This window comes from Nothobranchius furzeri, chromosome 2, assembly GCF_043380555.1.
Source record: "Nothobranchius furzeri strain GRZ-AD chromosome 2, NfurGRZ-RIMD1, whole genome shotgun sequence".
Lineage (NCBI taxonomy): Eukaryota > Metazoa > Chordata > Actinopteri > Cyprinodontiformes > Nothobranchiidae > Nothobranchius > Nothobranchius furzeri.
Genome location: NC_091742.1, coordinates 65,299,405 through 65,327,225, shown reverse-complemented (window position 1 = coordinate 65,327,225; position 27,821 = coordinate 65,299,405). Strand labels below are relative to the sequence as shown.

Below are 27,821 nucleotides of genomic sequence, written 5' to 3'. Positions count from 1 at the left end.
AACAATCGGCTCCCACCCCATTTCTTGTCTCTAAAATGCCAGCACTGAGACATTATTGCTAGGGACAAATCAAAGGAGGTTTATTACCAACAAGTGTGTGCAGTTCGTGTGGCACACCTGGCTTTAAAATTATTCAATGACGAAGCTGTTCAAAGCTGTGGTGAAGTGAAAAAAAACTGTATTTTATAACAAATTAGTGAAAAAGCTTACAGCACCTGGTATTCCCAAGAGGTCTCCCATACAGGTACTGACCAGGCCCAACCCTGGATAGCTTCCGAGATCAGACGGGATCGGGCTTTTTCAGGGTGGTATGGCCGTGAGCGAATGACACACCTTGAAAAATCTCTGAAAAATCCCTTGTGTATATGTCAAAGTATGATTGTGTCACCCACTGCAAAGACTAGATTCTTGCATATGGAGGTAAAAGGCTAAGTTAAACAGTTGTCTTCATCACTGTCGCTCTTTTTTCGAGTAACAATCGGCTCCCACCCCATTTCTTGTCTCTAAAATGCCAGCACTGAGACATTATTGCTAGGGACAAATCAAAGGAGGTTTATTACCAACAAGTGTGTGCAGTTCGTGTGGAACACCTGGCTTTAAAATTATTCCATGACGAAGCTGTTCAAAGATGTGGTGAAGTGAAAAAAACTGTATTTTATAACAAATTAGTGAAAAAGCTTACAGCACCTGGTATTCCCAAGAGGTCTCCCATACAGGTACTGACCAGGCCCAACCCTGGATTGATTCCGAGATCAGAGGGGATCGGGCTTTTTCAGGGTGGTATGGCTGTAAGCGAAGGAAAAACCTTGAAACATCTCTGGAAAATCCCTTGTGTATTTGTCAAGGAATGATTGTGTCGCCCACTGCAAAGACTAGATTCTTGCATATAGAGGTAAAAGGCTAATTTAAACAGTTGTCTTCATCATTGTTGCTCTTCTTTAGACTCTAACAATTAGCTCCCACCCCATTTCTTGTCTCTAAAATGCCAGCACTGAGACATTATTGCTAGGGACAAATAAAAAGAGGTTAATTACCAACAAGTGTGTGCAGTTCGTGTGGAACACCTGGCTTTAAAATTATTCAATGACGAAGCTGTTCAAAGATGAGGTGAAGTGAAAAAAAACTGTATTTTATAACAAATTAGTGAAAAAGCTTACAGCACCTGGTATTCCCAATAGGTCTCCCATACAGGTACTGACCAGGCCCAACCCTGGATTGCTTCCGAGATCAGACGGGATCGGGCTTTTTCTGGGTGGTATGGCCGTAACAGAAAAACACACCTTGAAAGATCTCTTAAAAATCCCTTGTGTATATGTCAAAGTATGATTGTGTCGCCCACTGCAAAGACTAGATTCTTGCATATGGAGATAAAAGGCTAAGTTAAACAGTTGTCTTCATCACTGTTGCTCTTCTTTAGACTCTAACAATTGGCTCCCACCCCATTTCTTGTCTCTAAAATGCCAGCACTGAGACATTATTGCTAGGGACAAATCAAAGGAGGTTTATTACCAACAAGTGTGTGCAGTTCGTGTGGAACACCTGGCTTTAAAATTATTCAATGACGAAGCTGTTCAAAGCTGTGGTGAAGTGAAAAAAACTGTATTTTATAACAAATTAGTGAAAAAGCTTACAGCACCTGGTATTCCCAAGAGGTCTCCCAGACAGGTACTCATCAGGCCCAACCCTGGATTGCTTCCGGGATCAGACGGGATCGGGCTTTTTCAGGGTGGTATGGCCGTAAGCGAAGGAAAAACCTTGAAAAATCTCTGAAAAATCCCTTGTGTATTTGTCAAGGTATGATTGTGTCGCCCACTGCAAAGAGTAGATTCTTGCACATAGAGGTAAAAGGCTAAGTTAAACAGTTGTCTTCATCACTGTTGCTCTTTTTTCGAGTAACAATCGGCTCCCACCCCATTTCTTGTCTCTAAAATGCCAGCACTGAGACATTATTGCTAGGGACAAATCAAAGGAGGTTTATTACCAACAAGTGTGTGCAGTTCGTGTGGAACACCTGGCTTTAAAATTATTCAATGACGAAGCTGTTCAAAGATGAGGTGAAGTGAAAAAAACTGTATTTTATAACAAATTAGTGAAAAAGCTTACAGCACCTGGTATTCCCAAGAGGTCTCCCATACAGGTACTGACCAGGCCCAACCCTGGATAGCTTCCGAGATCAGACGGGATCGGGCTTTTTCTGGGAGGTATGGCCGTAAGCGAATGACACACCTTGAAAAATCTCTGAAAAATCCCTTGTGTATATGTCAAAGTATGATTGTGTCACCCACTGCAAAGACTAGATTCTTGCATATGGAGGTAAAAGGCTAAGTTAAACAGTTGTCTTCATCACTGTCGCTCTTTTTTCGAGTAACAATCGGCTCCCACCCCATTTCTTGTCTCTAAAATGCCAGCACTGAGACATTATTGCTAGGGACAAATCAAAGGAGGTTTATTACCAACAAGTGTGTGCAGTTCGTGTGGAACACCTGGCTTTAAAATTATTCCATGACGAAGCTGTTCAAAGATGTGGTGAAGTGAAAAAAACTGTATTTTATAACAAATTAGTGAAAAAGCTTACAGCACCTGGTATTCCCAAGAGGTCTCCCATACAGGTACTGACCAGGCCCAACCCTGGATTGATTCCGAGATCAGAGGGGATCGGGCTTTTTCAGTGTGGTATGGCTGTAAGCGAAGGAAAAACCTTGAAACATCTCTGGAAAATCCCTTGTGTATTTGTCAAGGAATGATTGTGTCGCCCACTGCAAAGACTAGATTCTTGCATATAGAGGTAAAAGGCTAATTTAAACAGTTGTCTTCATCATTGTTGCTCTTCTTTAGACTCTAACAATTAGCTCCCACCCCATTTCTTGTCTCTAAAATGCCAGCACTGAGACATTATTGCTAGGGACAAATCAAAGGAGGTTTATTACCAACAAGTGTGTGCAGTTCGTGTGGAACACCTGGCTTTAAAATTATTCAATGACGAAGCTGTTCAAAGATGAGGTGAAGTGAAAAAAAACTGTATTTTATAACAAATTAGTGAAAAAGCTTACAGCACCTGGTATTCCCAATAGGTCTCCCATACAGGTACTGACCAGGCCCAACCCTGGATTGCTTCCGAGATCAGACGGGATCGGGCTTTTTCTGGGTGGTATGGCCGTAACCGAAAAACACACCTTGAAAAATCTCTTAAAAATCCCTTGTGTATATGTCAAAGTATGATTGTGTCGCCCACTGCAAAGACTAGATTCTTGCATATGGAGATAAAAGGCTAAGTTAAACAGTTGTCTTCATCACTGTTGCTCTTCTTTAGACTCTAACAATTGGCTCCCACCCCATTTCTTGTCTCTAAAATGCCAGCACTGAGACATTATTGCTAGGGACAAATCAAAGGAGGTTTATTACCAACAAGTGTGTGCAGTTCGTGTGGAACACCTGGCTTTAAAATTATTCAATGACGAAGCTGTTCAAAGCTGTGGTGAAGTGAAAAAAACTGTATTTTATAACAAATTAGTGAAAAAGCTTACAGCACCTGGTATTCCCAAGAGGTCTCCCATACAGGTACTCATCAGGCCCAACCCTGGATTGCTATCGGGATCAGACGGGATCGGGCTTTTTCAGGGTGGTATGGCCGTAAGCGAAGGAAAAACCTTGAAAAATCTCTGAAAAATCCCTTGTGTATTTGTCAAGGTATGATTGTGTCGCCCACTGCAAAGACTAGATTCTTGCACATAGAGGTAAAAGGCTAAGTTAAACAGTTGTCTTCATCACTGTTGCTCTTTTTTCGAGTAACAATCGGCTCCCACCCCATTTCTTGTCTCTAAAATGCCAGCACTGAGACATTATTGCTAGGGACAAATCAAAGGAGGTTTATTACCAACAAGTGTGTGCAGTTCGTGTGGAACACCTGGCTTTAAAATTATTCATTGACGAAGCTGTTCAAAGATGAGGTGAAGTGAAAAAAAAACTGTATTTTATAACAAATTAGTGAAAAAGCTTACAGCACCTGGTATTCCCAAGAGGTCTCCCATACAGGTACTGACCAGGCCCAACCCTGGATTGCTTCCGAGATCAGACGGGACCGGGCTTTTTCAGGGTGGTATGGCTGTAAGAACAAGAAAAACCTTGAAAAATCTCTGAAAAATCCCTTGTGTATTTGTCAAGGTATGATTGCGTCGCCCACTGCAAAAACTAGATTCTTGCATATAGAGGTAAAAGGATAAGTTAAACAGTTGTCTTCATCATTTTTGCTCTTCTTTAGACTCTAACAATTGGCTCCCACCCCATTTCTTGTCTCTAAAATGCCAGCACTGAGACATTATTGCTAGGGACAAATCAAAGGAGGTTTATTACAAACAAGTGTGTGCAGTTCGTGTGGAACACCTGGCTTTAAAATTATTCAATGACGAAGCTGTTCAAAGATGTTGTGAAGTGAAAAAACTGTATTTTATAACAAATTAGTGAAAAAGCTTACAGCACCTGGTATTCCCAAGAGGTCTCCCATACAGGTACTGACCAGGCCCAACCCTGGATTGATTCCGAGATCAGAGGGGATCGGGCTTTTTCAGGGTGGTATGGCTGTAAGCGAAGGAAAAGCCTTGAAAAATCTCTGAAAAATCCCTTGTGTATTTGTCAAGGTATGATTGTGTCGCCCACTGCAAAGACTAGATTCTTGCACATAGAGGTAAAAGGCTAAGTTAAACAGTTGTCTTCATCATTGTTGCTCTTCTTTAGACTCTAACAATTGGCTCCCACCCCATTTCTTGTCTCTAAAATGCCAGCACTGAAACATTATTGCTAGGGACAAATCAAAGGAGGTTTATTACCAACAAGTGTGTGCAGGTCGTGTGGAACACCTGGCTTTAAAATTATTCAATGACGAAGCTGTTCAAAGCTGTGGTGAAGTGAAAAAAACTGTATTTTATAACAAATTAGTGAAAAAGCTTACAGCACCTGGTATTCCCAAGAGGTCTCCCATACAGGTACTCACCAGGCCCAACCCTGGATTGCTTCTGAGATCAGACGGGATCGGGCTTTTTCAGGGTGGTATGGCCGTAAGCGAAGGAAAAATTTTGAAAAATCTCTGAAAAATCCCTTGTGTATTTGTCAAGGTATGATTGTGTCGCCCACTGCAAAGACTAGATTCTTGCATATAGAGGTAAAAGGCTAAGTTAAACAGTTGTCTTCATCATTGTTGCTCTTCTTTAGACTCTAACAATTGGCTCCCACCCCATTTCTTGTCTCTAAAATGCCAGCACTGAGACATTATTGCTAGGGACAAATCAAAGGAGGTTTATTACCAACAAGTGTGTGCAGTTCGTGTGGAACACCTGGCTTTAAAATTATTCAATGACGAAGCTGTTCAAAGCTGTGGTGAAGTGAAAAAAACTGTATTTTATAACAAATTAGTGAAAAAGCTTACAGCACCTGGTATCAGGCCCTACCCTGGATTGATTCCGAGATCAGAGGGGATCGGGCTTTTTCAGGGTGGTATGGCTGTAAGCGAAGGAAAAACCTTGAAAAATCTCTGAAAAATCCCTTGTGTATTTGTCAAGGTATGATTGTGTCGCCCACTGCAAAGACTAGATTCTTGCACATAGAGGTAAAAGGCTAAGTTAAACATTTGTCTTCATCATTGTTGCTCTTCTTTAGACTCTAACAATTGGCTCCCACCATTTCTTGTCTCTAAAATGCCAGCACTGAGACATTGTTGCTAGGGACAAATAAAAGGAGGTTTATTACCAACAAGTGTGTGCAGTTCGTGTGGAACACCTGGCTTTAAAATTATTCAATGACGAAGCTGTTCAAAGCTGTGGTGAAGTGAAAAAAACTGTATTTTATAACAAAATACTGAAAAAGCTTACAGTACCTGGTATTCCCAAGAGGTCTCCCATACAGGTACTGACCAGGCCCAACCCTGGATTGCTTCCGAGATCAGACGGGATCGGGCTTTTTCAGGGTGGTATGGCCGTAAGCGAATAACACACCTTGAAAAATCTCGGAAAAATCACTTGTGTATATGTCAAAGTATGATTGTGTCGCCCACTGCAAATACTAGATTCTTGCATATGGAGGTAAAAGGCTAAGTTAAACAGTTGTCTTCATCACTGTTGCTCTTTTTTCGAGTAACAATCGGCTCCCACCCCATTTCTTGTCTCTAAAATGCCAGCACTGAGACATTATTGCTAGGGACAAATCAAAGGAGGTTTATTACCAACAAGTGTGTGCAGTTCGTGTGGAACACCTGGCTTTAAAATTATTCAATGACGAAGCTGTTCAAAGCTGTGGTGAAGTGAAAAAAACTGTATTTTATAACAAATTAGTGAAAAAGCTTACAGCACCTGGTATTCCTAAGAGGTCTCCCATACAGGTACTGACCAGGCCCAACCCTGGATTGCTTCCGAGATCAGACGGGATCGGGGTTTTGTCAGGGTGGTATGGCCGTAAGCGAAGGAAGAACCTTGAAAAATCTCTGAAAAATCCCTTTTGTATTTGTCAAGGTTTGATTGTGTCGCCCACTGCAAAGGCTAGATTCTTGCATATAGAGGTAAAAGGCTAAGTTAAACAGTTGTCTTCATCATTGTTGCTCTTCTTTAGACTAACAATTGGCTCCCACCTCATTTCTTGTCTCTAAAATGCCAGCACTGAGACATTATTGCTAGGGACAAATCAAAGGAGGTTTATTTCCAACAAGTGTGTGCAGTTCGTGTGGAACACCTGGCTTTAAAATTATTCAATGACGAAGCTGTTCAAAGCTGTGGTGAAGTGAAAAAACCTGTATTTTATAACAAATTAGTGAAAAAGCTTACAGCACCTGGTATTCCCAAGAGGTCTCCCATACAGGTACTGACCAGGCCCAACCCTCGATTGCTTCCGAGATCAGACGGGATCTGGCTTTTTCAGGGTGGTATGGCTGTAAGCAATGGAAAAACCTTGAAAAATCTCTGAAAAATCCCTTGTGTATTTGTCAAAGTATGATTGTGTCGCCCACTGCAAAGACTAGATTCTTGCATATGGAGGTAAAAGGCTAAGTTAAACAGTTGTCTTCATCACTGTTGCTCTTTTTTCGAGTAACAATCGGCTCCCACTCCATTTCTTGTCTCTAAAATGTCAGCACTGAGACATTATTGTTAGGGACAAATCAAACTAGGTTTATTACCAACAAGTGTGTGCAGTTCGTGTGGAACACCTGGCTTTAAAATTATTCAATGACGAAGCTGTTCAAAGATGTGGTGAAGTGAAAAAAACTGTATTTTATAACAAATTAGTGTAAAAGCTTACAGCATCTGGTATTCCCAAGAGGTCTCCCATACAGGTACTGACCAGGCCCAACCCTGGATTGATTCCGAGATCAGAGGGGATCGGGCTTTTTCAGGGTGGTATGGCTGTAAGAGAAGGAAAAACAATGAAAAATCTCTGAAAAATCCCTTGTGTATTTGTCAAGGTATGATTGTGTCGCCCACTGCAAAGACTAGATTCTTGCATATAGAGGTAAAAGGCTAAGTTAAACAGTTGTCTTCATCATTGTTGCTCTTCTTTAGACTCTAACAATTGGCTCCCACCCCACTTCTTGTCTCTAAAATGCCAGCACTGAGACATTATTGCTAGGGATGAATCAAAGGAGGTTTATTACCAACAAGTGTGTGCAGTTCGTGTGGAACACCTGGCTTTAAAATTATTCAATGACGAAGCTGTTCAAAGATGTGGTGAAGTGAAAAAACTGTATTTTATAACAAATTAGTGAAAAAGCTTACAGCACCTGGTATTCCCAAGAGGTCTCCCATACAGGTACTGACCAGGCCCAACCCTGGATTGCTTTCAAGATCAGACGGGATCGGGCTTTTTCAGGGTGGTATGGCTGTAAGCGATGGAAAAACCTTGAAAAATCTCTGAAAAATCCCTTGTGTATAAGTCAAAGTATGATTGTGTCGCCCACTGCAAAGACTAGATTCTTGCATATGGAGGTAAAAGGCTAAGTTACAGTTGTCTTCATCACTGTTGCTCTTTTTTCGAGTAACAATCGGCTCCCACCCCATTTTTTGTCTCTAAAATGCCAGCACTGAGACATTATTGCTAGGGAAAAATAAAAGGAGGTTTATTACCAACAAGTGTGTGCAGTTCGTGTGGAACACCTGGCTTTAAAATTATTCAATGACGAAGCTGTTCAAAGATGTGGTGAAGTGAAAAAAACTGTATTTTATAACAAATTAGTGAAAAAGCTTACAGCACCTGGTATTCCCAATAGGTCTCCCATACAGGTATTGACCAGGCCCAACCCTGGATTGCTTCCGAGATCAGACGGGATCGGGCTTTTTCTGGGTGGTATGGCCGTAAGCGAAAAACACACCTTGAAAAATCTCTGAAAAATCCCTTGTGTATATGTCAAAGTATGATTGTGTCGCCCACTGCAAAGACTAGATTCTTGCATATGGAGGTAAAAGGCTAAGTTAAACAGTTGTCTTCATCACTGTTGCTCTTTTTTCGAGTAACAATCGGCTCCCACCCCATTTCTTGTCTCTAAAATGCCAGCACTGAGACATTATTGCTAGGGACAAATCAAAGGAGGTTTATTACCAACAAGTGTGTGCAGTTCGTGTGGAACACCTGGCTTTAAAATTATTCAATGACGAAGCTGTTCAAAGCTGTGGTGAAGTGAAAAAAACTGTATTTTATAACAAATTAGTGAAAAAGCTTACAGCACCTGGTATTCCCAAGAGGTCTCCCATACAGGTACTCACCAGGCCCAACCCTGGATTGCTTCCGAAATCAGACGGGACCGGGCTTTTTCAGGGTGGTATGGCGGTAAGCGAAGGAAAAACCTTGAAAAATCTCTGAAAAATCCCTTGTGTATTTGTCAAGGTATGATTGTGTCGCCCACTGCAAAGACTAGATTCTTGCACATAGAGGTAAAAGGCTAAGTTAAACAGTTGTCTTCATCACTGTTGCTCTTTTTTCGAGTAACAATCGGCTCCCACCCCATTTCTTGTCTCTAAAATGCCAGCACTGAGACATTATTGCTAGGGACAAATCAAAGGAGGTTTATTACCAACAAGTGTGTGCAGTTCGTGTGGAACACCTGGCTTTAAAATTATTCAATGACGAAGCTGTTCAAAGATGCGGTGAAGTGAAAAAAAACTGTATTTTATAACAAATTAGTGAAAAAAGTTACAGCACCTGGTATTCCTAAAAGGTCTCCCATACAGGTACTGACCAGGCCCAAACCTGGATTTATTCCGAGATCAGAGGGGATCGGGCTTTTTCAGGGTGGTATGGCTGTAAGCGAAGGAAAACCCTTGAAAAATCTCTGAAAAATCCCTTGTGTATTTGTCAAGGTATGATTGCGTCGCCCACTGCAAAGACTAGATTCTTGCATATAGAGGTAAAAGGCTAAGTTAAACAGTTGTCTTCATCATTGTTGCTCTTCTTTAGACTAACAATTGGCTCCCACCTCATTTCTTGTCTCTAAAATGCCAGCACTGAGACATTATTGCTAGGGACAAATCAAAGGAGGTTTATTTCCAACAAGTGTGTGCAGTTCGTGTGGAACACCTGGCTTTAAAATTATTCAATGACGAAGCTGTTCAAAGCTGTGGTGAAGTGAAAAAACCTGTATTTTATAACAAATTAGTGAAAAAGCTTACAGCACCTGGTATTCCCAAGAGGTCTCCCATACAGGTACTGACCAGGCCCAAACCTCGATTGCTTCCGAGATCAGACGGGATCTGGCTTTTTCAGGGTGGTATGGCTGTAAGCAATGGAAAAACCTTGAAAAATCTCTGAAAAATCCCTTGTGTATTTGTCAAAGTATGATTGTGTCGCCCACTGCAAAGACTAGATTCTTGCATATGGAGGTAAAAGGCTAAGTTAAACAGTTGTCTTCATCACTGTTGCTCTTTTTTCGAGTAACAATCGGCTCCCACTCCATTTCTTGTCTCTAAAATGTCAGCACTGAGACATTATTGTTAGGGACAAATCAAACTAGGTTTATTACCAACAAGTGTGTGCAGTTCGTGTGGAACACCTGGCTTTAAAATTATTCAATGACGAAGCTGTTCAAAGATGTGGTGAAGTGAAAAAAACTGTATTTTATAACAAATTAGTGTAAAAGCTTACAGCATCTGGTATTCCCAAGAGGTCTCCCATACAGGTACTGACCAGGCCCAACCCTGGATTGATTCCGAGATCAGAGGGGATCGGGCTTTTTCAGGGTGGTATGGCTGTAAGAGAAGGAAAAACAATGAAAAATCTCTGAAAAATCCCTTGTGTATTTGTCAAGGTATGATTGTGTCGCCCACTGCAAAGACTAGATTCTTGCATATAGAGGTAAAAGGCTAAGTTAAACAGTTGTCTTCATCATTGTTGCTCTTCTTTAGACTCTAACAATTGGCTCCCACCCCACTTCTTGTCTCTAAAATGCCAGCACTGAGACATTATTGCTAGGGATGAATCAAAGGAGGTTTATTACCAACAAGTGTGTGCAGTTCGTGTGGAACACCTGGCTTTAAAATTATTCAATGACGAAGCTGTTCAAAGATGTGGTGAAGTGAAAAAACTGTATTTTATAACAAATTAGTGAAAAAGCTTACAGCACCTGGTATTCCCAAGAGGTCTCCCATACAGGTACTGACCAGGCCCAACCCTGGATTGCTTTCAAGATCAGACGGGATCGGGCTTTTTCAGGGTGGTATGGCTGTAAGCGATGGAAAAACCTTGAAAAATCTCTGAAAAATCCCTTGTGTATAAGTCAAAGTATGATTGTGTCGCCCACTGCAAAGACTAGATTCTTGCATATGGAGGTAAAAGGCTAAGTTACAGTTGTCTTCATCACTGTTGCTCTTTTTTCGAGTAACAATCGGCTCCCACCCCATTTTTTGTCTCTAAAATGCCAGCACTGAGACATTATTGCTAGGGAAAAATAAAAGGAGGTTTATTACCAACAAGTGTGTGCAGTTCGTGTGGAACACCTGGCTTTAAAATTATTCAATGACGAAGCTGTTCAAAGATGTGTTGAAGTGAAAAAAACTGTATTTTATAACAAATTAGTGAAAAAGCTTACAGCACCTGGTATTCCCAATAGGTCTCCCATACAGGTATTGACCAGGCCCAACCCTGGATTGCTTCCGAGATCAGACGGGATCGGGCTTTTTCTGGGTGGTATGGCCGTAAGCGAAAAACACACCTTGAAAAATCTCTGAAAAATCCCTTGTGTATATGTCAAAGTATGATTGTGTCGCCCACTGCAAAGACTAGATTCTTGCATATGGAGGTAAAAGGCTAAGTTAAACAGTTGTCTTCATCACTGTTGCTCTTTTTTCGAGTAACAATCGGCTCCCACCCCATTTCTTGTCTCTAAAATGCCAGCACTGAGACATTATTGCTAGGGGCAAATCAAAGGAGGTTTATTACCAACAAGTGTGTGCAGTTCGTGTGGAACACCTGGCTTTAAAATTATTCAATGACGAAGCTGTTCAAAGATGCGGTGAAGTGAAAAAAAACTGTATTTTATAACAAATTAGTGAAAAAAGTTACAGCACCTGGTATTCCTAAAAGGTCTCCCATACAGGTACTGACCAGGCCCAAACCTGGATTTATTCCGAGATCAGAGGGGATCGGGCTTTTTCAGGGTGGTATGGCTGTAAGCGAAGGAAAACCCTTGAAAAATCTCTGAAAAATCCCTTGTGTATTTGTCAAGGTATGATTGCGTCGCCCACTGCAAAGACTAGATTCTTGCATATAGAGGTAAAAGGCTAAGTTAAACAGTTGTCTTCATCATTGTTGCTCTTCTTTAGACTAACAATTGGCTCCCACCTCATTTCTTGTCTCTAAAATGCCAGCACTGAGACATTATTGCTAGGGACAAATCAAAGGAGGTTTATTACCAACAAGTGTGTGCAGTTCGTGTGGAACACCTGGCTTTAAAATTATTCAATGACGAAGCTGTTCAAAGCTGTGGTGAAGTGAAAAAACCTGTATTTTATAACAAATTAGTGAAAAAGCTTACAGCACCTGGTATTCCCAAGAGGTCTCCCATACAGGTACTGACCAGACCCAACCCTCGATTGCTTCCGAGATCAGACGGGATCTGGCTTTTTCAGGGTGGTATGGCTGTAAGCAATGGAAAAACCTTGAAAAATCTCTGAAAAATCCCTTGTGTATTTGTCAAAGTATGATTGTGTCGCCCACTGCAAAGACTAGATTCTTGCATATGGAGGTAAAAGGCTAAGTTAAACAGTTGTCTTCATCACTGTTGCTCTTTTTTCGAGTAACAATCGGCTCCCACTCCATTTCTTGTCTCTAAAATGTCAGCACTGAGACATTATTGTTAGGGACAAATCAAACTAGGTTTATTACCAACAAGTGTGTGCAGTTCGTGTGGAACACCTGGCTTTAAAATTATTCAATGACGAAGCTGTTCAAAGATGTGGTGAAGTGAAAAAAACTGTATTTTATAACAAATTAGTGTAAAAGCTTACAGCATCTGGTATTCCCAAGAGGTCTCCCATACAGGTACTGACCAGGCCCAACCCTGGATTGATTCCGAGATCAGAGGGGATCGGGCTTTTTCAGGGTGGTATGGCTGTAAGAGAAGGAAAAACAATGAAAAATCTCTGAAAAATCCCTTGTGTATTTGTCAAGGTATGATTGTGTCGCCCACTGCAAAGACTAGATTCTTGCATATAGAGGTAAAAGGCTAAGTTAAACAGTTGTCTTCATCATTGTTGCTCTTCTTTAGACTCTAACAATTGGCTCCCACCCCACTTCTTGTCTCTAAAATGCCAGCACTGAGACATTATTGCTAGGGATGAATCAAAGGAGGTTTATTACCAACAAGTGTGTGCAGTTCGTGTGGAACACCTGGCTTTAAAATTATTCAATGACGAAGCTGTTCAAAGATGTGGTGAAGTGAAAAAACTGTATTTTATAACAAATTAGTGAAAAAGCTTACAGCACCTGGTATCCCCAAGAGGTCTCCCATACAGGTACTGACCAGGCCCAACCCTGGATTGCTTTCAAGATCAGACGGGATCGGGCTTTTTCAGGGTGGTATGGCTGTAAGCGATGGAAAAACCTTGAAAAATCTCTGAAAAATCCCTTGTGTATAAGTCAAAGTATGATTGTGTCGCCCACTGCAAAGACTAGATTCTTGCATATGGAGGTAAAAGGCTAAGTTACAGTTGTCTTCATCACTGTTGCTCTTTTTTCGAGTAACAATCGGCTCCCACCCCATTTTTTGTCTCTAAAATGCCAGCACTGAGACATTATTGCTAGGGATGAATCAAAGGAGGTTTATTACCAACAAGTGTGTGCAGTTCGTGTGGAACACCTGGCTTTAAAATTATTCAATGACGAAGCTGTTCAAAGATGTGGTGAAGTGAAAAAACTGCATTTTATAACAAATTAGTGAAAAAGCTTACAGCACCTGGTATTCCCAATAGGTCTCCCATACAGGTATTGACCAGGCCCAACCCTGGATTGCTTCCGAGATCAGACGGGATCGGGCTTTTTCTGGGTGGTATGGCCGTAAGCGAAAAACACACCTTGAAAAATCTCTGAAAAATCCCTTGTGTATATGTCAAAGTATGATTGTGTCGCCCACTGCAAAGACTAGATTCTTGCATATGGAGGTGAAAGGCTAAGTTAAACAGTTGTCTTCATCACTGTTGCTCTTTTTTCGAGTAACAATCGGCTCCCACCCCATTTCTTGTCTCTAAAATGCCAGCACTGAGACATTATTGCTAGGGGCAAATCAAAGGAGGTTTATTACCAACAAGTGTGTGCAGTTCGTGTGGAACACCTGGCTTTAAAATTATTCAATGACGAAGCTGTTCAAAGATGTGGTGAAGTGAAAAAAAACTGTATTTTATAACAAATTAGTGAAAAAGCTTACAGCACCTGGTATTCCCAAGAGGTCTCCCATACAGGTACTGACCAGGCCCAACCCTGGATTGATTCCGAGATCAGAGGGGATCGGGCTTTTTCAGGGTGGTATGGCTGTAGGCGAAGGAAAAACCTTGAAAAATCTCTGAAAAATCCCTTGTGTATTTGTCAAGGTATGATTGTGTCGCCCACTGCAAAGACTAGATTCTTGCACATAGAGGTAAAAGGCTAAGTTAAACAGTTGTCTTCATCATTGTTGCTCTTCTTTAGACTCTAACAATTGGCTCCCACCCCATTTCTTGTCTCTAAAATGCCAGCACTGAGACATTATTGCTAGGGACAAATCAATGGAGGTTTATTACCAACAAGTGTGTGCAGTTCGTGTGGAACACCTGGCTTTAAAATTATTCAATGACGAAGCTGTTCAAAGCTGTGGTGAAGTGAAAAAAACTGTATTTTATAACAAATTAGTGAAAAAGCTTACAGCACCTGGTATTCCCAAGAGGTCTCCCATACAGGTACTCACCAGGCCCAACCCTGGATTGCTTCCGAGATCAGACGGGACCGGGCTTTTTCAGGGTGGTATGGCCGTAAGCGAAGGAAAAACCTTGAAAAATCTCTGAAAAATCCCTTGTGTATTTGTCAAGGTATGATTGTGTCGCCCACTGCAAAGACTAGATTCTTGCACATAGAGGTAAAAGGCTAAGTTAAACAGTTGTCTTCATCACTGTTGCTCTTTTTTCGAGTAACAATCGGCTCCCACCCCATTTCTTGTCTCTAAAATGCCAGCACTGAGACATTATTGCTAGGGACAAATCAAAGGAGGTTTATTACCAACAAGTGTGTGCAGTTCGTGTGGAACACCTGGCTTTAAAATTATTCAATGACGAAGCTGTTCAAAGATGCGGTGAAGTGAAAAAAAACTGTATTTTATAACAAATTAGTGAAAAAAGTTACAGCACCTGGTATTCCTAAAAGGTCTCCCATACAGGTACTGACCAGGCCCAAACCTGGATTTATTCCGAGATCAGAGGGGATCGGGCTTTTTCAGGGTGGTATGGCTGTAAGCGAAGGAAAACCCTTGAAAAATCTCTGAAAAACCCCTTGTGTATTTGTCAAGGTATGATTGCGTCGCCCACTGCAAAGACTAGATTCTTGCATATAGAGGTAAAAGGCTAAGTTAAACAGTTGTCTTCATCATTGTTGCTCTTCTTTAGACTCTAACAATTGGCTCCCACCCCATTTCTTGTCTCTAAAATGCCAGCACTGAGACATTATTGCTAGGGACAAATCTAAGGAGGTTTATTACCAACAAGTGTGTGCAGTTCGTGTGGAACACCTGGCTTTAAAATTATTCAATGACGAAGCTGTTCAAAGCTGTGGTGAAGTGAAAAAAACTGTATTTTATAACAAATTAATGAAAAAGCTTACAGCACCTGGTATTCCCAAGAGGTCTCCCATACAGGTACTGACCAGGCCCAACCCTGGATTGCTTCCGAGATCAGACGGGATCGGGCTTTTACAAGGTGGTATGGCCGTAAGTGAAGAAAACACCTTGAAAAATCTCTGAAAAATCCCTTGTGTATATGTCAAAGTATGATTGTGTCGCCCACTGCAAAGACTAGATTCTTGCATATGGAGGTAAAAGGCTAAGTTAAACAGTTGTCTTCATCACTTTTGCTCTTTTTCCGAGTAACAATCGTCTCCCACCCCATTTCTTGTCTCTAAAATGCCAGCACTGAGACATTATTGCTAGGGACAAATCAAAGGAGGTTTAATACCAACAAGTGTGTGCAGTTTGTGTGGAACACCTGGCTTTAAAATTATTCAATGACGAAGCTGTTCAAACATGTGGTGAAGTGAAAAAAACTGTATTTTATAACAAATTAGTGAAAAAGCTTAAAGCACCTGGTATTCCCAAGAGGTCTCCCATACAGTTACTGACCAGGCCCAAACCTGGATTGCTTCCGAGATCAGACGGGATCGGGCTTTTTCATGGTGGTATGGCCGTAAGCGAAGGACACACCTTGAAAAATCTCTGAAAAGTCCCTTGTGTATATGTCAAAGTATGATTGTGTCGCCCACTGCAAAGACTAGATTCTTGCATAAGGAGGTAAAAGGCTAAGTTAAACAGTTGTCTTCATCACTGTTGCTCTTTTTTCGAGTAACAATCGGCTCCCACCCCATTTCTTGTCTCTAAAATGCCAGCACTGAGACATTATTGCTAGGGACAAATCAAAGGAGGTTTATTACCAACAAGTGTGTGCAGTTCGTGTGGAACACCTGGCTTTAAAATTATTCAATGACGAAGCTGTTCAAAGCTGTGGTGAAGTGAAAAAAAACTGTATTTTATAACAAATTAGTGAAAAAGCTTACAGCACCTGGTATTCCCAAGAGGTCTCCCATACAGGTACTGACCAGGCCCAACCCTGGATTGCTTCCGAGATCAGACAAGATCGGGGTTTTGTCAGGGTGGTATGGCCGTAAGCGAAGGAAGAACCTTGAAAAATCTCTGAAAAATCCCTTTTGTATTTGTCAAGGTTTGATTGTGTCGCCCACTGCAAAGACTAGATTCTTGCACATAGAGGTAAAAGGCTAAGTTAAACATTTGTCTTCATCATTGTTGCTCTTCTTTAGACTCTAACAATTGGCTCCCACCCCATTTCTTGTCTCTAAAATGCCAGCACTGAGACATTATTGCTAGGGACAAATCAAAGGAGGTTTATTACCAACAAGTGTGTGCAGTTCGTGTGGAACACCTGACTTTAAAATTATTCAATGACGAAGCTGTTGAAAGCTGTGGTGAAGTGAAAAAAACTGTATTTTATAACAAATTACTGAAAAAGTTTACAGTACCTGGTATTCCCAAGAGGTCTCCCATACAGGTACTGACCAGGCCCAACCCTGGATTGCTTCCGAGATCAGACGGGATCGGGCTTTTTCAGGGTGGTATGGCCGTAAGCAAATAACACACCTTGAAAAATCTCGGAAAAATCACTTGTGTATGTGTCAAAGTATGATTGTGTCGCCCACTGCAAATACTAGATTCTTGCATATGGAGGTAAAAGGCTAAGTTAAACAGTTGTCTTCATCACTGTTGCTCTTTTTTCGAGTAACAATCGGCTCCCACCCCATTTCTTGTCTCTAAAATGCCAGCACTGAGACATTATTGCTAGGGACAAATCAAAGGAGGTTTATTACCAACAAGTGTGTGCAGTTCGTGTGGAACACCTGGCTTTAAAATTATTCAATGACGAAGCTGTTCAAAGCTGTGGTGAAGTGAAAAAAACTGTATTTTATAACAAATTAGTGAAAAAGCTTACAGCACCTGGTATTCCCAAGAGGTCTCCCATACAGGTACTGACCAGGCCCAACCCTGGATTGCTTCCGAGATCAGACGGGATCGGGGTTTTGTCAGGGTGGTATGGCCGTAAGCGAAGGAAGAACCTTGAAAAATCTCTGAAAAATCCCTTTTGTTTTTGTCAAGGTTTGATTGTGTCGCCCACTGCAAAGGCTAGATTCTTGCCTATAGAGGTAAAAGGCTAAGTTAAACAGTTGTCTTCATCATTGTTGCTCTTCTTTAGACTAACAATTGGCTCCCACCCCATTTCTTGTCTCTAAAATGCCAGCACTGAGACATTATTGCTAGGGACAAATCAAAGGAGGTTTATTTCCAACAAGTGTGTGCAGTTCGTGTGGAACACCTGGCTTTAAAATTATTCAATGACGAAGCTGTTCAAAGCTGTGGTGAAGTGAAAAAAACTGTATTTTATAACAAATTAGTGAAAAAGCTTACAGCACCTGGTATTCCCAAGAGGTCTCCCATACAGGTACTGACCAGGCCCAACCCTGGATTGCTTCCGAGATCAGACGGGATCTGGCTTTTTCAGGGTGGTATGGCTGTAAGCAATGGAAAAACCTTGAAAAATCTCTGAAAAATCCCTTGTGTATTTGTCAAAGTATGATTGTGTCGCCCACTGCAAAGACTAGATTCTTGCATATGGAGGTAAAAGGCTAAGTTAAACAGTTGTCTTCATCACTGTTGCTCTTTTTTCGAGTAACAATCGGCTCCCACTCCATTTCTTGTCTCTAAAATGCCAGCACTGAGACATTATTGTTAGGGACAAATCAAACTAGGTTTATTACCAACAAGTGTGTGCAGTTCGTGTGGAACACCTGGCTTTAAAATTATTCAATGACGAAGCTGTTCAAAGATGTGGTGAAGTGAAAAAAACTGTATTTTATAACAAATTAGTGAAAAAGCTTACAGCATCTGGTATTCCCAAGAGGTCTCACATACAGGTACTGACCAGGCCCAACCCTGGATTGATTCCGAGATCAGAGGGGATCGGGCTTTTTCAGGGTGGTATGGCTGTAAGAGAAGGAAAAACAATGAAAAATCTCTGAAAAATCCCTTGTGTATTTGTCAAGGTATGATTGTGTCGCCCACTGCAAAGACTAGATTCTTGCATATAGAGGTAAAAGGCTAAGTTAAACAGTTGTCTTCATCATTGTTGCTCTTCTTTAGACTCTAACAATTGGCTCCCACCCCATTTCTTGTCTCTAAAATGCCAGCACTGAGACATTATTGCTAGGGATGAATCAAAGGAGGTTTATTACCAACAAGTGTGTGCAGTTCGTGTGGAACACCTGGCTTTAAAATTATTCAATGACGAAGCTGTTCATAGCTGTGGTGAAGTGAAAAAAAACTGTATTTTATAACAAATTAGTGAAAAAGCTTACAGCACCTGGTATTCCCAAGAGGTCTCCCATACAGGTACTGACCAGGCCCAACCCTGGATTGATTCCGAGATCAGACAGGATCGGGCTTTTTCAGGGTGGTATGGCCGTAAGCGATGGGAAAATCTTGAAAAATCTCTGAAAAATCCCTTGTGTATATGTCAAAGTATGATTGTGTCGCCCACTGCAAAGACTAGATTCTTGCATATGGAGGTAAAAGGCTAAGTTAAACAGTTGTCTTCATCACTGTTGCTCTTTTTTCGAGTAACAATCGGCTCCCACCCCATTTCTTGTCTCTAAAATGCCAGCACTGAGACATTATTGCTAGGGACAAATCAAAGGAGGTTTATTACCATCAAGTGTGTGCAGTTCGTGTGGAACACCTGGCTTTAAAATTATTCAAGGACGAAGCTGTTCAAAGCTGTGGTGAAGTGAAAAAAACTGTATTTTATAACAAATTAGTGAAAAAGCTTACAGCACCTGGTATTCCCAAGAGGTCTCCCATACAGGTACTGACCAGGCCCAACCCTGGATTGCTTCCGAGATCAGGCTTTTTCAGGGTGGTATGGCCGTAAGCGAAGGAAAAACCTTGAAAAATCTCAGAAAAATCCCTTGAGTATTTGTCAAGGTATGATTGTGTCGCCCACTGCAAAGACTAGATTCTTGCATATGGAGGTAAAAGGCTAAGTTAAACAGTTGTCTTCATCACTGTTGCTCTTTTTTCGAGTAACAATCGGCTCCCACCCCATTTCTTGTCTCTAAAATGCCAGCACTGAGACATTATTGCTAGGGACAATTCAAAGGAGGTTTATTACCAACAAGTGTGTGCAGTTCGTGTGGAACACCTGGCTTTAAAATTATTCAATGACGAAGCTTTTTAAAGATGTGGTGAAGTGAAAAAAACTGTATTTTATAACAAATTAGTGAAAATGCTTACAGCACCTGGTATTCCCAAGAGGTCTCACATACAGGTACTGACCAGGCCCAACCCTGGATTGCTTCCGAGATCAGACGGGACCGGGCTTTTTCAGGGTGGTATGGCTGTAAGCGCAGGAAAAACCTTGAAAAATCTCTGAAAAATCCCTTGTGGATTTGTCAAGGTATGATTGCGTCGCCCACTGCAAAGACTAGATTTTTGCCTATAGAGGTAAAAGGCTAAGTTAAACAGTTGTCTTCATCATTGTTGCTCTTCTCTAGACTCTAACAATTGGCTCCCACCCCATTTCTTGTCTCTAAAATGCCAGCACTGAGACATTTTTTGCTAGGGACAAATCAAAGGAGGTTTATCGGGTTTTTTCAGGGTGGTATGGCCATAAGCGATGGACACACCTTGAAAAATCTCTGAAAAATCCCTTGTGTATATGTCAAAGTATGATTGTGTCGCCCACTGCAAAGACTAGATTCTTGCATCTGGAGGTAAAAGGCTAAGTTAAACAGTTGTCTTCATCACTGTCGCTCTTTTTTCGAGTAACAATCGGCTCCCACCCCATTTCTTGTCTCTAAAATGCCAGCACTGAGACATTATTGCTAGGGACAAATCAAAGGAGGTTTATTACCAACAAGTGTGTGCAGTTCGTGTGGAACACCTGGCTTTAAAATTATTCAATGACGAAGCTGTTCAAAGATGTGGTGAAGTGAAAAAAACTGTATTTTATAACAAATTAGTGAAAAAGCTTACAGCACCTGGTATTCCCAAGAGGTCTCCCATACAGGTACTGACCAGGCCCAACCCTGGATTGATTCCGAGATCAGAGGGGATCGGGCTTTTTCAGGGTGGTATGGCTGTAAGCGAAGGAAAAACCTTGAAAAATCTCTGAAAAATCCCTTGTGTATATGTCAAAGTATGATTATGTCGCCCACTGGAAAGACTAGATTCTTGCATATGGAGGTAAAAGGCTAAGTTAAACAGTTTTCTGCATCATTGTTGCTCTTCTGTAGACTCTAACAATTGGCTCCCATCCCATTTCTTGTCTCTAAAACCAGCACTGAGACATTATTGCTAGTGACAAATCAAAGGAGGTTTATTACCAACAAGTGTGTGCAGTTCGTGTGAAACACCTGGCTTTAAAATTATTCAATGACGAAGCTGTTCAAAGATGTGGTGAAGTGAAAAAAACTGTATTTTCTAACAAATTAGTGAAAAAGCTTACAGCACCTGGTATTCCCAAGAGGTCTCCCATACAGGTACTGACCAGGCCCAACCCTGGATTGCTTCCGAGATCAGACGGGATCTGGCTTTTTCAGGGTGGTATGGCTGTAAGCAATGGAAAAACCTTGAAAAATCTCTGAAAAATCCCTTGTGTATTTGTCAAAGTATGATTGTGTCGCCCACTGCAAAGACTAGATTCTTGCATATGGAGGTAAAAGGCTAAGTTAAACAGTTGTCTTCATCACTGTTGCTCTTTTTTCGAGTAACAATCGGCTCCCACTCCATTTCTTGTCTCTAAAATGCCAGCACTGAGACATTATTGTTAGGGACAAATCAAACTAGGTTTATTACCAACAAGTGTGTGCAGTTCGTGTGGAACACCTGGCTTTAAAATTATTCAATGACGAAGCTGTTCAAAGATGTGGTGAAGTGAAAAAAACTGTATTTTATAACAAATTAGTGAAAAAGCTTACAGCATCTGGTATTCCCAAGAGGTCTCACATACAGGTACTGACCAGGCCCAACCCTGGATTGATTCCGAGATCAGAGTGGATCGGGCTTTTTCAGGGTGGTATGGCTGTAAGAGAAGGAAAAACAACGAAAAATCTCTGAAAAATCCCTTGTGTATTTGTCAAGGTATGATTGTGTCGCCCACTGCAAAGACTAGATTCTTGCATATAGAGGTAAAGGGCTAAGTTAAACAGTTGTCTTCATCATTGTTGCTCTTCTTTAGACTCTAACAATTGGCTCCCACCCCATTTCTTGTCTCTAAAATGCCAGCACTGAGACATTATTGCTAGGGATGAATCAAAGGAGGTTTATTACCAACAAGTGTGTGCAGTTCGTGTGGAACACCTGGCTTTAAAATTATTCAATGACGAAGCTGTTCATAGCTGTGGTGAAGTGAAAAAAAACTGTATTTTATAACAAATTAGTGAAAAAGCTTACAGCACCTGGTATCCCCAAGAGGTCTCCCATACAGGTACTGACCAGGCCCAACCCTGGATTGATTCCGAGATCAGACAGGATCGGGCTTTTTCAGTGTGGTATGGCCGTAAGCGATGGGAAAATCTTGAAAAATCTCTGAAAAATCCCTTGTGTATATGTCAAAGTATGATTGTGTCGCCCACTGCAAAGACTAGATTCTTGCATATGGAGGTAAAAGGCTAAGTTAAACAGTTGTCTTCGTCACTGTTGCTCTTTTTTCAAGTAACAATCGGCTCCCACCCCATTTCTTGTCTCTAAAATGCCAGCACTGAGACATTATTGCTAGGGACAAATCAAAGGAGGTTTATTACCAACAAGTGTGTGCAGTTCGTGTGGAACACCTGGCTTTAAAATTATTCAATGACGAAGCTGTTCAAAGCTGTGGTGAAGTGAAAAAACTGTATTTTATAACAAATTAGTGAAAAAGCTTACAGCAACTGGTATTCCCAAGAGGTCTCCTATACAGGTACTGACCAGGCCCAACCCTGGATTGCTTTCGAGATCAAACGGGATCAGGATTTTTCAGGGTGGTATGGCTGTAAGCGAAGGAAATTCCTTGAAAAATCTCTGAAAAATCCCTTGTGTATTTGTCAAGGTATGATTGTGTCGCCCACTGCAAAGACTAGATTCTTGCATATGGAGGTAAAAGGCTAAGTTAAACAGTTGTCTTCGTCACTGTTGCTCTTTTTTCGAGTAACAATCGGCTCCCACCCCATTTCTTGTCTCTAAAATGCCAGCACTGAGACATTATTGCTAGGGAAAAATCAAAGGAGGTTTATTACCAACAAGTGAGTGCAGTTCGTGTGGAACACCTGGCTTTAAAATTATTCAATGACAAAGCTGTTCAAAGATGTGGTGAAGTGAAAAAAACTGTATTTTATAACAAATTAGTGAAAAAGCTTAGAGCACCTGGTATTCCCAAGAGGTCTCCCATACAGGTACTGACCAGGCCCAAACCTGGATTGCTTCCGAGATCAGACGCGATCGGGGTTTTTCAGGGTGGTATGGCTGTAAGCGATGGAAAAACCTTGAAAAATCTCTGAAAAATCCCTTGTGTATTTGTCAAGGTATGATTGTCGCCCACTGCAAAGACTAGATTCTTGCATACAGAGGTAAAAGGCTAAGTTAAACAGTTTTCTTCATCATTGTTGCTCTTCTTTAGACTCTAACAATTGGCTCCCACCCCATTTCTTGTCTCTAAAATGCCAGCACTGAGACATTATTGCTAGGGACAGATCAAAGGAGGTTTATTACCAACAAGTGTGTGCAGTTCGTGTGGAACACCTGGCTTTAAAATTATTCAATGACGAAACTGTTCAAAGATGTGGTGAAGTGAAAAAAACTGTATTTTCTAACAAATTAGTGAAAAAGCTTACAGCTCCTGGTATTCCCAAGAGGTCTCCCATACAGGTACTGACCAGGCCCAACCCTGGATTGCTTCCGAGATCAGACGGGATCGGGCTTTTTCAGGGTGGTATGGCCGTAAGCTAAGGAAATTCCTTGAAAAATCTCTGAAAAATCCCTTGTGTATTTGTCAAGGTATGATTGTGTTGCCCACTGCAAAGACTAGATTCTTGCATATGGAGGTAAAAGGCTAAGTTAAACAATTGTCTTCATCATGTAGCTGTTCTTTAGACTCTAACAATTGGCTCCCACCCCATTTCTTGTCTCTAAAATGCCAGCACTGAGACATTATTGCTAGGGACAAATTAAAGGAGGTTTATTACCAACAAGTGTGTGCAGTTCGTGTGGAACACCTGGCTTTAAAATTATTCAATGACGAACCTGTTCAAAGCTGTGGTGAAGTGAAAAAAACTGTATTTTATAACAAATTAGTGAAAAAGCATACAGCACCTGGTATTCCCAAGAGGTCTCCCATACAGGTACTGACCAGGCCCAATCGTGGATTGCTTCTTAGATCAGACGGGATCAGGCTTTCTCAGGGTGATATGGCCGTAAGCGAAGGACACACCTTGAAAAATGTCTGAAAAAGCCCTTGTGTATAAGTCAAAGTATGATTGTGTCGCCCACTGCAAAGACTAGATTCTTGCATATGGAGGTAAAAGGCTAAGTTAAACAGTTGTCTTCATCACTGTTGCTCTTTTTTCGAGTAACAATCGGCTCCCACCCCATTTCTTGTCTCTAAAATGCCAGCACTGAGACGTTATTGCTAGGGACAAATCAAAGGAGGTTTATTACCAACAAGTGTGTGCAGTTCGTGTGGAACACCTGGCTTTAAAATTATTCAATGACGAAGCTGTTCAAAGCTGTGGTGAAGTGAAAAAAACTGTATTTTATAACAAATTAGTGAAAAAGCTTACAGCACCTGGTATTCCAAAGAGGTCTCCCATACAGGTACTGACCAGGCCCAACCCTGGATAGCTTCCGAGATCAGACGGGATCGGGCTTTTTCAGGGTGGTATGGCCGTAAGCGAATGACACACCTTGAAAAATCTCTGAAAAATCCCTTGTGTATATGTCAAAGTATGATTGTGTCACCCACTGCAAAGACTAGATTCTTGCATATAGAGGTAAAAGGCTAAGTTAAACAGTTGTCTTCATCACTGTCGCTCTTTTTTCGAGTAACAATCGGCTCCCACCCCATTTCTTGTCTCTAAAATGCCAGCACTGAGACATTATTGCTAGGGACAAATCAAAGGAGGTTTATTACCAACAAGTGTGTGCAGTTCGTGTGGAACACCTGGCTTTAAAATTATTCAATGACGAAGCTGTTCAAAGATGTGGTGAAGTGAAAAAAACTGTATTTTATAACAAATTAGTGAAAAAGCTTACAGCACCTGGTATTCTCAAAAGGTCTCCCATACAGGTACTGACCAGTACCAACCCTGGATTGCTTCCGACATCAGACGGGATTGGGCTTTTTCAGGGTGGTATGGCCATAAACGAAGGACAAACCTTGAAAAATCTCTGAAAAATCCCTTGTGTATATGTCAAAGTATGATTGTGTCGCCCACTGCAAAGACTAGATTCTTGCATATGGAGGTAAAAGGCTAAGTTAAACAGTTGCCTTCATCACTGTTGGTCTTTTTTCGAGTAACAATCGGCTCCCACCCCATTTCTTGTCTCTAAAATGCCAGCACTGAGACATTATTGCTAGGGACAAATCAAAGGAGGTTTATTACCAACAAGTGTGTGCAGTTCGTGTGGAACACCTGGCTTTAAAATTATTCAATGACGAAGCTGTTCAAAGCTGTGGTGAAGTGAAAAAAATTGTATTTTATAACAAATTAGTGAAAAAGCTTACAGCTTCTGGTATTCCCAAAAGGTCTCCCATACAGGTACTGACCAGGCCCAACCCTGGATTGCTTCCGAGATCAGACGGGATTGGGCTTTTTCAGGGTGGTATGGCCGTAAGCGAAGGACAAACCTTGAAAAATCTCTGAAAAATCCCTTGTGTACTTGTCAAAGTATGATTGTGTCGACCACTGCAAAGACTAGATTCTTGCATATGGAGGTAAAAGGCTAAGTTAAACAGTTGCCTTCATCACTGTTGCTCTTTTTTTGAGTAACATTCGGCTCCCACCCCATTTCTTGTCTCTAAAATGCCAGCACTGAGACATTATTGCTAGGGACAAATCAAAGGAGGTTTATTACCAACAAGTGTGTGCAGTTCGTGTGGAACACCTGGCTTTAAAATTATTCAATGACGAAGCTGTTCAAAGATGTGGTGAAGTGAAAAAAACTGTATTTTATAACAAATTAGTGAAAAACCTTAGAGCACCTGGTATTCCCAAGAGGTCTCTTATACAGATACTGACCAGGCCCAACCCTGGATTGCTTCCGAGATCAGACGGGATCGGGCTTTTTCAGGGTGGTATGGCTGTAAGCGATAGAAAAGTCTTGAAAAATCTCTGAAAAATCCCTTGTGTATATGTCAAAGTATGATTGTGTTGCCCACTGCAAAGACTAGATTCTTGCATATGGAGGTAAAAGGCTAAGTTAAACAGTTGTCTTCATCATGTTGCTCTTCTTTAGACACTAACAATTGGCTCCCACCCCATTTCTTGTCTGTAAAATTCCAGCACTGATTCATTATTGCTAGGGACAAATCGAAGGAGGTTTATTACCAACAAGTGTGTGCAGTTCGTGTGGAACACCTGGCTTTAAAATTATTCAATGACGAACCTGTTCAAAGCTGTGGTGAAGTGAAAAAACTGTATTTTATATCAAATTAGTGAAAAAGCTTACAGCACCTGGTATTCCCAAGAGGTCTCCCATAAAGGTACTGACCAGGCCCAACCCTGGATTGATTCCGAGATCAGACGGGATCGGGCTTTTACAGGGTGGTATGGCCGTAAGCGAAGGAAATTCCTTGAAAAATCTCTCAAAAATCCCTTGTTTATTTGTCAAGGTATGATTGTGTCGCCCACTGCAAAGACTAGATTCTTGCATATGGAGGTAAAAGGCTAAGTTAAACAATTGTCTTCATCATGTTGCTCTTCTTTAGACTCTAACAATTGGCTCCCACCCCATTTCTTGTCTCTAAAAGGCCAGCACTGAGACATTATTGCTAGGGACAAATCAAAGGAGGTTTATTACCAACAAGTGTGTGCAGTTTGTTTGGAACACCTGGCTTTAAAATTATTCAATGACGAACCTGTTCAAAGCTGTGGTGAAGTGAAAAAATTGTATTTTATAACAAATTAGTGAAAAAGCTTACAGCACCTGGTATTCCCAAGAGGTCTCCAATACAGGTACTGACCAGGCCCAACCCTGGATTGATTCCGAGATCAGACGGGATCGGGCTTTTTCAGGGTGGTATGGCCATAAGCGATGGAAAAACCTTGAAAAATCTTTGAAAAATCCCTTGTGTATTTGTCAAGGTATGATTGTGTCGCCCACTGGAAAGACTAGATTCTTGCATATAGAGGTAAAAGGCTAAGTTAAACAGTTGTCTTCATCATTGTTGCTCTTCTTTAGACCCTAACAATTGGCTCCCACCCCATTTCTTGTCTCTAAAATGCCAGCACTGAGACATTATTGCTAGGGACAAATCAAAGGAGGTTAATTACCAACAAGTGTGTGCAGTTCGTGTGGAACACCTGGCTTTAAAATTATTCAATGACGAAGCTGTTCAAAGCTGTGGTGAAGTGAAAAAAAATTGTATTTTATAACAAATTAGTGAAAAAGCTTACAGCACCTGGTATTCCCAAGAGGCCTCCCATACAGGTACTGACCAGGCCCAACCCTGGATTGCTTTCGAGATCAGACGGGATTGGGTTTTTTCAGGGTGGTATGGCCGTAAGCAAAGGACAAACCTTGAAAAATCTCTGAAAAATCCCTTGTGTATTTGTCAAAGTATGATTGTGTCGCCCACTGCAAAGACTAGATTCTTGCAAATGGAGGTAAAAGGCTAAGTTAAAACAGTTGCCTTCATCACTGTTGCTCTTTTTTCGAGTAACAATCGGCTCCCACCCCATTTCTTGTCTCTAAAATGCCAGCACTGAGACATTATTGCTAGGGACAAATCAAAGGAGGTTTATTACCAACAAGTGTGTGCAGTTCGTGTGGAACACCTGGCTTTAAAATTATTCAATGACGAAACTGTTCAAAGATGTGGTGAAGTGAAAAAAACTGTATTTTATAACAAATTAGTGAAAAAGCTTACAGCACCTGGTATTCCCAAGAGGTCTCCCATACAGGTACTGACCAGGCCCAACCCTGGATTGCTTCCGAGATCAGACGGGATCGGGCTTTTTCAGGGTGGTATGGCCGTAAGCGAAGGAAATTCCTTGAAAAATCTCTGAAAAATCCCTTGTGTATTTGTCAAGGTATGATTGTGTCACCCACTGCAAAGACTAGATTCTTGCATATGGAGGTAAAAGGCTAAGTTAAACAGTTGCCTCATCATTTTGCTCTTCTTTAGACTCTAACAATTGGCTCCCACCCCATTTCTTGTCTCTAAAATGCCAGCACTGAGACATTATTGCTAGGGACAAATCAAAGGAGGTTTATTACCAACAAGTGTGTGCAGTTCGTGTGGAACACCTGGCTTTAGAATTATTTAATGACGAATTTGTTCAAAGCTGTGGTGAAGTGAAAAAAACTG

The 27,821-nt window shown here is 41.3% G+C and overlaps 11 non-coding genes and 45 pseudogenes across 11 annotated transcripts; all 56 read right to left on the bottom strand.

The window, feature by feature from the left end:
* Nucleotides 1-203: 203 nt before the first annotated feature.
* On the bottom strand, nt 204-322 carry LOC139066552 (5S ribosomal RNA). Its single transcript, XR_011519454.1, has one exon. It is a non-coding gene; the product is annotated as a 5S ribosomal RNA (ribosomal RNA).
* Nucleotides 323-675: 353 nt separating this feature from the next.
* Nucleotides 676-794, bottom strand: LOC139066490 (5S ribosomal RNA). The gene has a single exon (XR_011519390.1). It is a non-coding gene; the product is annotated as a 5S ribosomal RNA (ribosomal RNA).
* Nucleotides 795-1,150: 356 nt separating this feature from the next.
* On the bottom strand, nt 1,151-1,269 carry LOC139067652 (5S ribosomal RNA; annotated as a pseudogene).
* A 355-nt stretch (nt 1,270-1,624) lies between these two features.
* Nucleotides 1,625-1,743, bottom strand: LOC139067278 (5S ribosomal RNA; annotated as a pseudogene).
* A 353-nt stretch (nt 1,744-2,096) lies between these two features.
* Nucleotides 2,097-2,215, bottom strand: LOC139066611 (5S ribosomal RNA). Its single transcript, XR_011519514.1, has one exon. It is a non-coding gene; the product is annotated as a 5S ribosomal RNA (ribosomal RNA).
* A 353-nt stretch (nt 2,216-2,568) lies between these two features.
* Nucleotides 2,569-2,687, bottom strand: LOC139066840 (5S ribosomal RNA; annotated as a pseudogene).
* Nucleotides 2,688-3,043: 356 nt separating this feature from the next.
* Nucleotides 3,044-3,162, bottom strand: LOC139067428 (5S ribosomal RNA; annotated as a pseudogene).
* Nucleotides 3,163-3,517: 355 nt separating this feature from the next.
* LOC139067598 (5S ribosomal RNA) lies at nt 3,518-3,636 on the bottom strand (annotated as a pseudogene).
* Nucleotides 3,637-3,991: 355 nt separating this feature from the next.
* On the bottom strand, nt 3,992-4,110 carry LOC139066971 (5S ribosomal RNA; annotated as a pseudogene).
* A 354-nt stretch (nt 4,111-4,464) lies between these two features.
* LOC139066488 (5S ribosomal RNA) lies at nt 4,465-4,583 on the bottom strand. Its single transcript, XR_011519388.1, has one exon. It is a non-coding gene; the product is annotated as a 5S ribosomal RNA (ribosomal RNA).
* A 355-nt stretch (nt 4,584-4,938) lies between these two features.
* Nucleotides 4,939-5,057, bottom strand: LOC139066888 (5S ribosomal RNA; annotated as a pseudogene).
* A 797-nt stretch (nt 5,058-5,854) lies between these two features.
* Nucleotides 5,855-5,973, bottom strand: LOC139066639 (5S ribosomal RNA). Its single transcript, XR_011519543.1, has one exon. It is a non-coding gene; the product is annotated as a 5S ribosomal RNA (ribosomal RNA).
* Nucleotides 5,974-6,326: 353 nt separating this feature from the next.
* On the bottom strand, nt 6,327-6,446 carry LOC139067116 (5S ribosomal RNA; annotated as a pseudogene).
* Nucleotides 6,447-6,799: 353 nt separating this feature from the next.
* On the bottom strand, nt 6,800-6,918 carry LOC139067432 (5S ribosomal RNA; annotated as a pseudogene).
* A 353-nt stretch (nt 6,919-7,271) lies between these two features.
* Nucleotides 7,272-7,390, bottom strand: LOC139067257 (5S ribosomal RNA; annotated as a pseudogene).
* Nucleotides 7,391-7,744: 354 nt separating this feature from the next.
* On the bottom strand, nt 7,745-7,863 carry LOC139067110 (5S ribosomal RNA; annotated as a pseudogene).
* A 351-nt stretch (nt 7,864-8,214) lies between these two features.
* LOC139067464 (5S ribosomal RNA) lies at nt 8,215-8,333 on the bottom strand (annotated as a pseudogene).
* A 353-nt stretch (nt 8,334-8,686) lies between these two features.
* On the bottom strand, nt 8,687-8,805 carry LOC139067630 (5S ribosomal RNA; annotated as a pseudogene).
* A 354-nt stretch (nt 8,806-9,159) lies between these two features.
* Nucleotides 9,160-9,278, bottom strand: LOC139067914 (5S ribosomal RNA; annotated as a pseudogene).
* Nucleotides 9,279-9,631: 353 nt separating this feature from the next.
* On the bottom strand, nt 9,632-9,750 carry LOC139067779 (5S ribosomal RNA; annotated as a pseudogene).
* A 353-nt stretch (nt 9,751-10,103) lies between these two features.
* LOC139067256 (5S ribosomal RNA) lies at nt 10,104-10,222 on the bottom strand (annotated as a pseudogene).
* Nucleotides 10,223-10,576: 354 nt separating this feature from the next.
* On the bottom strand, nt 10,577-10,695 carry LOC139067109 (5S ribosomal RNA; annotated as a pseudogene).
* Nucleotides 10,696-11,046: 351 nt separating this feature from the next.
* Nucleotides 11,047-11,165, bottom strand: LOC139067463 (5S ribosomal RNA; annotated as a pseudogene).
* A 354-nt stretch (nt 11,166-11,519) lies between these two features.
* Nucleotides 11,520-11,638, bottom strand: LOC139067913 (5S ribosomal RNA; annotated as a pseudogene).
* A 353-nt stretch (nt 11,639-11,991) lies between these two features.
* LOC139067710 (5S ribosomal RNA) lies at nt 11,992-12,110 on the bottom strand (annotated as a pseudogene).
* Nucleotides 12,111-12,463: 353 nt separating this feature from the next.
* Nucleotides 12,464-12,582, bottom strand: LOC139067255 (5S ribosomal RNA; annotated as a pseudogene).
* A 354-nt stretch (nt 12,583-12,936) lies between these two features.
* LOC139067594 (5S ribosomal RNA) lies at nt 12,937-13,055 on the bottom strand (annotated as a pseudogene).
* Nucleotides 13,056-13,405: 350 nt separating this feature from the next.
* On the bottom strand, nt 13,406-13,524 carry LOC139067462 (5S ribosomal RNA; annotated as a pseudogene).
* Nucleotides 13,525-13,878: 354 nt separating this feature from the next.
* Nucleotides 13,879-13,997, bottom strand: LOC139066791 (5S ribosomal RNA; annotated as a pseudogene).
* Nucleotides 13,998-14,352: 355 nt separating this feature from the next.
* LOC139066720 (5S ribosomal RNA) lies at nt 14,353-14,471 on the bottom strand (annotated as a pseudogene).
* A 354-nt stretch (nt 14,472-14,825) lies between these two features.
* Nucleotides 14,826-14,944, bottom strand: LOC139067912 (5S ribosomal RNA; annotated as a pseudogene).
* Nucleotides 14,945-15,299: 355 nt separating this feature from the next.
* LOC139066941 (5S ribosomal RNA) lies at nt 15,300-15,418 on the bottom strand (annotated as a pseudogene).
* Nucleotides 15,419-15,771: 353 nt separating this feature from the next.
* Nucleotides 15,772-15,890, bottom strand: LOC139068019 (5S ribosomal RNA; annotated as a pseudogene).
* A 354-nt stretch (nt 15,891-16,244) lies between these two features.
* On the bottom strand, nt 16,245-16,364 carry LOC139067480 (5S ribosomal RNA; annotated as a pseudogene).
* A 355-nt stretch (nt 16,365-16,719) lies between these two features.
* Nucleotides 16,720-16,838, bottom strand: LOC139066983 (5S ribosomal RNA; annotated as a pseudogene).
* Nucleotides 16,839-17,191: 353 nt separating this feature from the next.
* LOC139066818 (5S ribosomal RNA) lies at nt 17,192-17,311 on the bottom strand (annotated as a pseudogene).
* Nucleotides 17,312-17,664: 353 nt separating this feature from the next.
* LOC139066867 (5S ribosomal RNA) lies at nt 17,665-17,783 on the bottom strand (annotated as a pseudogene).
* Nucleotides 17,784-18,136: 353 nt separating this feature from the next.
* Nucleotides 18,137-18,255, bottom strand: LOC139067798 (5S ribosomal RNA; annotated as a pseudogene).
* A 356-nt stretch (nt 18,256-18,611) lies between these two features.
* On the bottom strand, nt 18,612-18,730 carry LOC139066599 (5S ribosomal RNA). Its single transcript, XR_011519502.1, has one exon. It is a non-coding gene; the product is annotated as a 5S ribosomal RNA (ribosomal RNA).
* A 353-nt stretch (nt 18,731-19,083) lies between these two features.
* On the bottom strand, nt 19,084-19,192 carry LOC139068054 (5S ribosomal RNA; annotated as a pseudogene).
* Nucleotides 19,193-19,545: 353 nt separating this feature from the next.
* Nucleotides 19,546-19,664, bottom strand: LOC139067438 (5S ribosomal RNA; annotated as a pseudogene).
* A 622-nt stretch (nt 19,665-20,286) lies between these two features.
* On the bottom strand, nt 20,287-20,405 carry LOC139066487 (5S ribosomal RNA). Its single transcript, XR_011519387.1, has one exon. It is a non-coding gene; the product is annotated as a 5S ribosomal RNA (ribosomal RNA).
* Nucleotides 20,406-20,758: 353 nt separating this feature from the next.
* Nucleotides 20,759-20,877, bottom strand: LOC139066866 (5S ribosomal RNA; annotated as a pseudogene).
* A 353-nt stretch (nt 20,878-21,230) lies between these two features.
* On the bottom strand, nt 21,231-21,349 carry LOC139068026 (5S ribosomal RNA; annotated as a pseudogene).
* A 356-nt stretch (nt 21,350-21,705) lies between these two features.
* On the bottom strand, nt 21,706-21,824 carry LOC139067523 (5S ribosomal RNA; annotated as a pseudogene).
* A 352-nt stretch (nt 21,825-22,176) lies between these two features.
* On the bottom strand, nt 22,177-22,295 carry LOC139067958 (5S ribosomal RNA; annotated as a pseudogene).
* Nucleotides 22,296-22,648: 353 nt separating this feature from the next.
* LOC139067907 (5S ribosomal RNA) lies at nt 22,649-22,767 on the bottom strand (annotated as a pseudogene).
* Nucleotides 22,768-23,120: 353 nt separating this feature from the next.
* Nucleotides 23,121-23,239, bottom strand: LOC139066667 (5S ribosomal RNA). The gene has a single exon (XR_011519572.1). It is a non-coding gene; the product is annotated as a 5S ribosomal RNA (ribosomal RNA).
* A 354-nt stretch (nt 23,240-23,593) lies between these two features.
* Nucleotides 23,594-23,712, bottom strand: LOC139068111 (5S ribosomal RNA; annotated as a pseudogene).
* A 353-nt stretch (nt 23,713-24,065) lies between these two features.
* LOC139066441 (5S ribosomal RNA) lies at nt 24,066-24,184 on the bottom strand. The gene has a single exon (XR_011519341.1). It is a non-coding gene; the product is annotated as a 5S ribosomal RNA (ribosomal RNA).
* Nucleotides 24,185-25,009: 825 nt separating this feature from the next.
* Nucleotides 25,010-25,128, bottom strand: LOC139067819 (5S ribosomal RNA; annotated as a pseudogene).
* Nucleotides 25,129-25,481: 353 nt separating this feature from the next.
* Nucleotides 25,482-25,600, bottom strand: LOC139068108 (5S ribosomal RNA; annotated as a pseudogene).
* A 353-nt stretch (nt 25,601-25,953) lies between these two features.
* Nucleotides 25,954-26,072, bottom strand: LOC139068371 (5S ribosomal RNA). Its single transcript, XR_011519970.1, has one exon. It is a non-coding gene; the product is annotated as a 5S ribosomal RNA (ribosomal RNA).
* Nucleotides 26,073-26,425: 353 nt separating this feature from the next.
* LOC139066959 (5S ribosomal RNA) lies at nt 26,426-26,544 on the bottom strand (annotated as a pseudogene).
* Nucleotides 26,545-26,900: 356 nt separating this feature from the next.
* LOC139067383 (5S ribosomal RNA) lies at nt 26,901-27,019 on the bottom strand (annotated as a pseudogene).
* A 354-nt stretch (nt 27,020-27,373) lies between these two features.
* LOC139068414 (5S ribosomal RNA) lies at nt 27,374-27,492 on the bottom strand. Its single transcript, XR_011520012.1, has one exon. It is a non-coding gene; the product is annotated as a 5S ribosomal RNA (ribosomal RNA).
* Nucleotides 27,493-27,821: the final 329 nt, after the last annotated feature.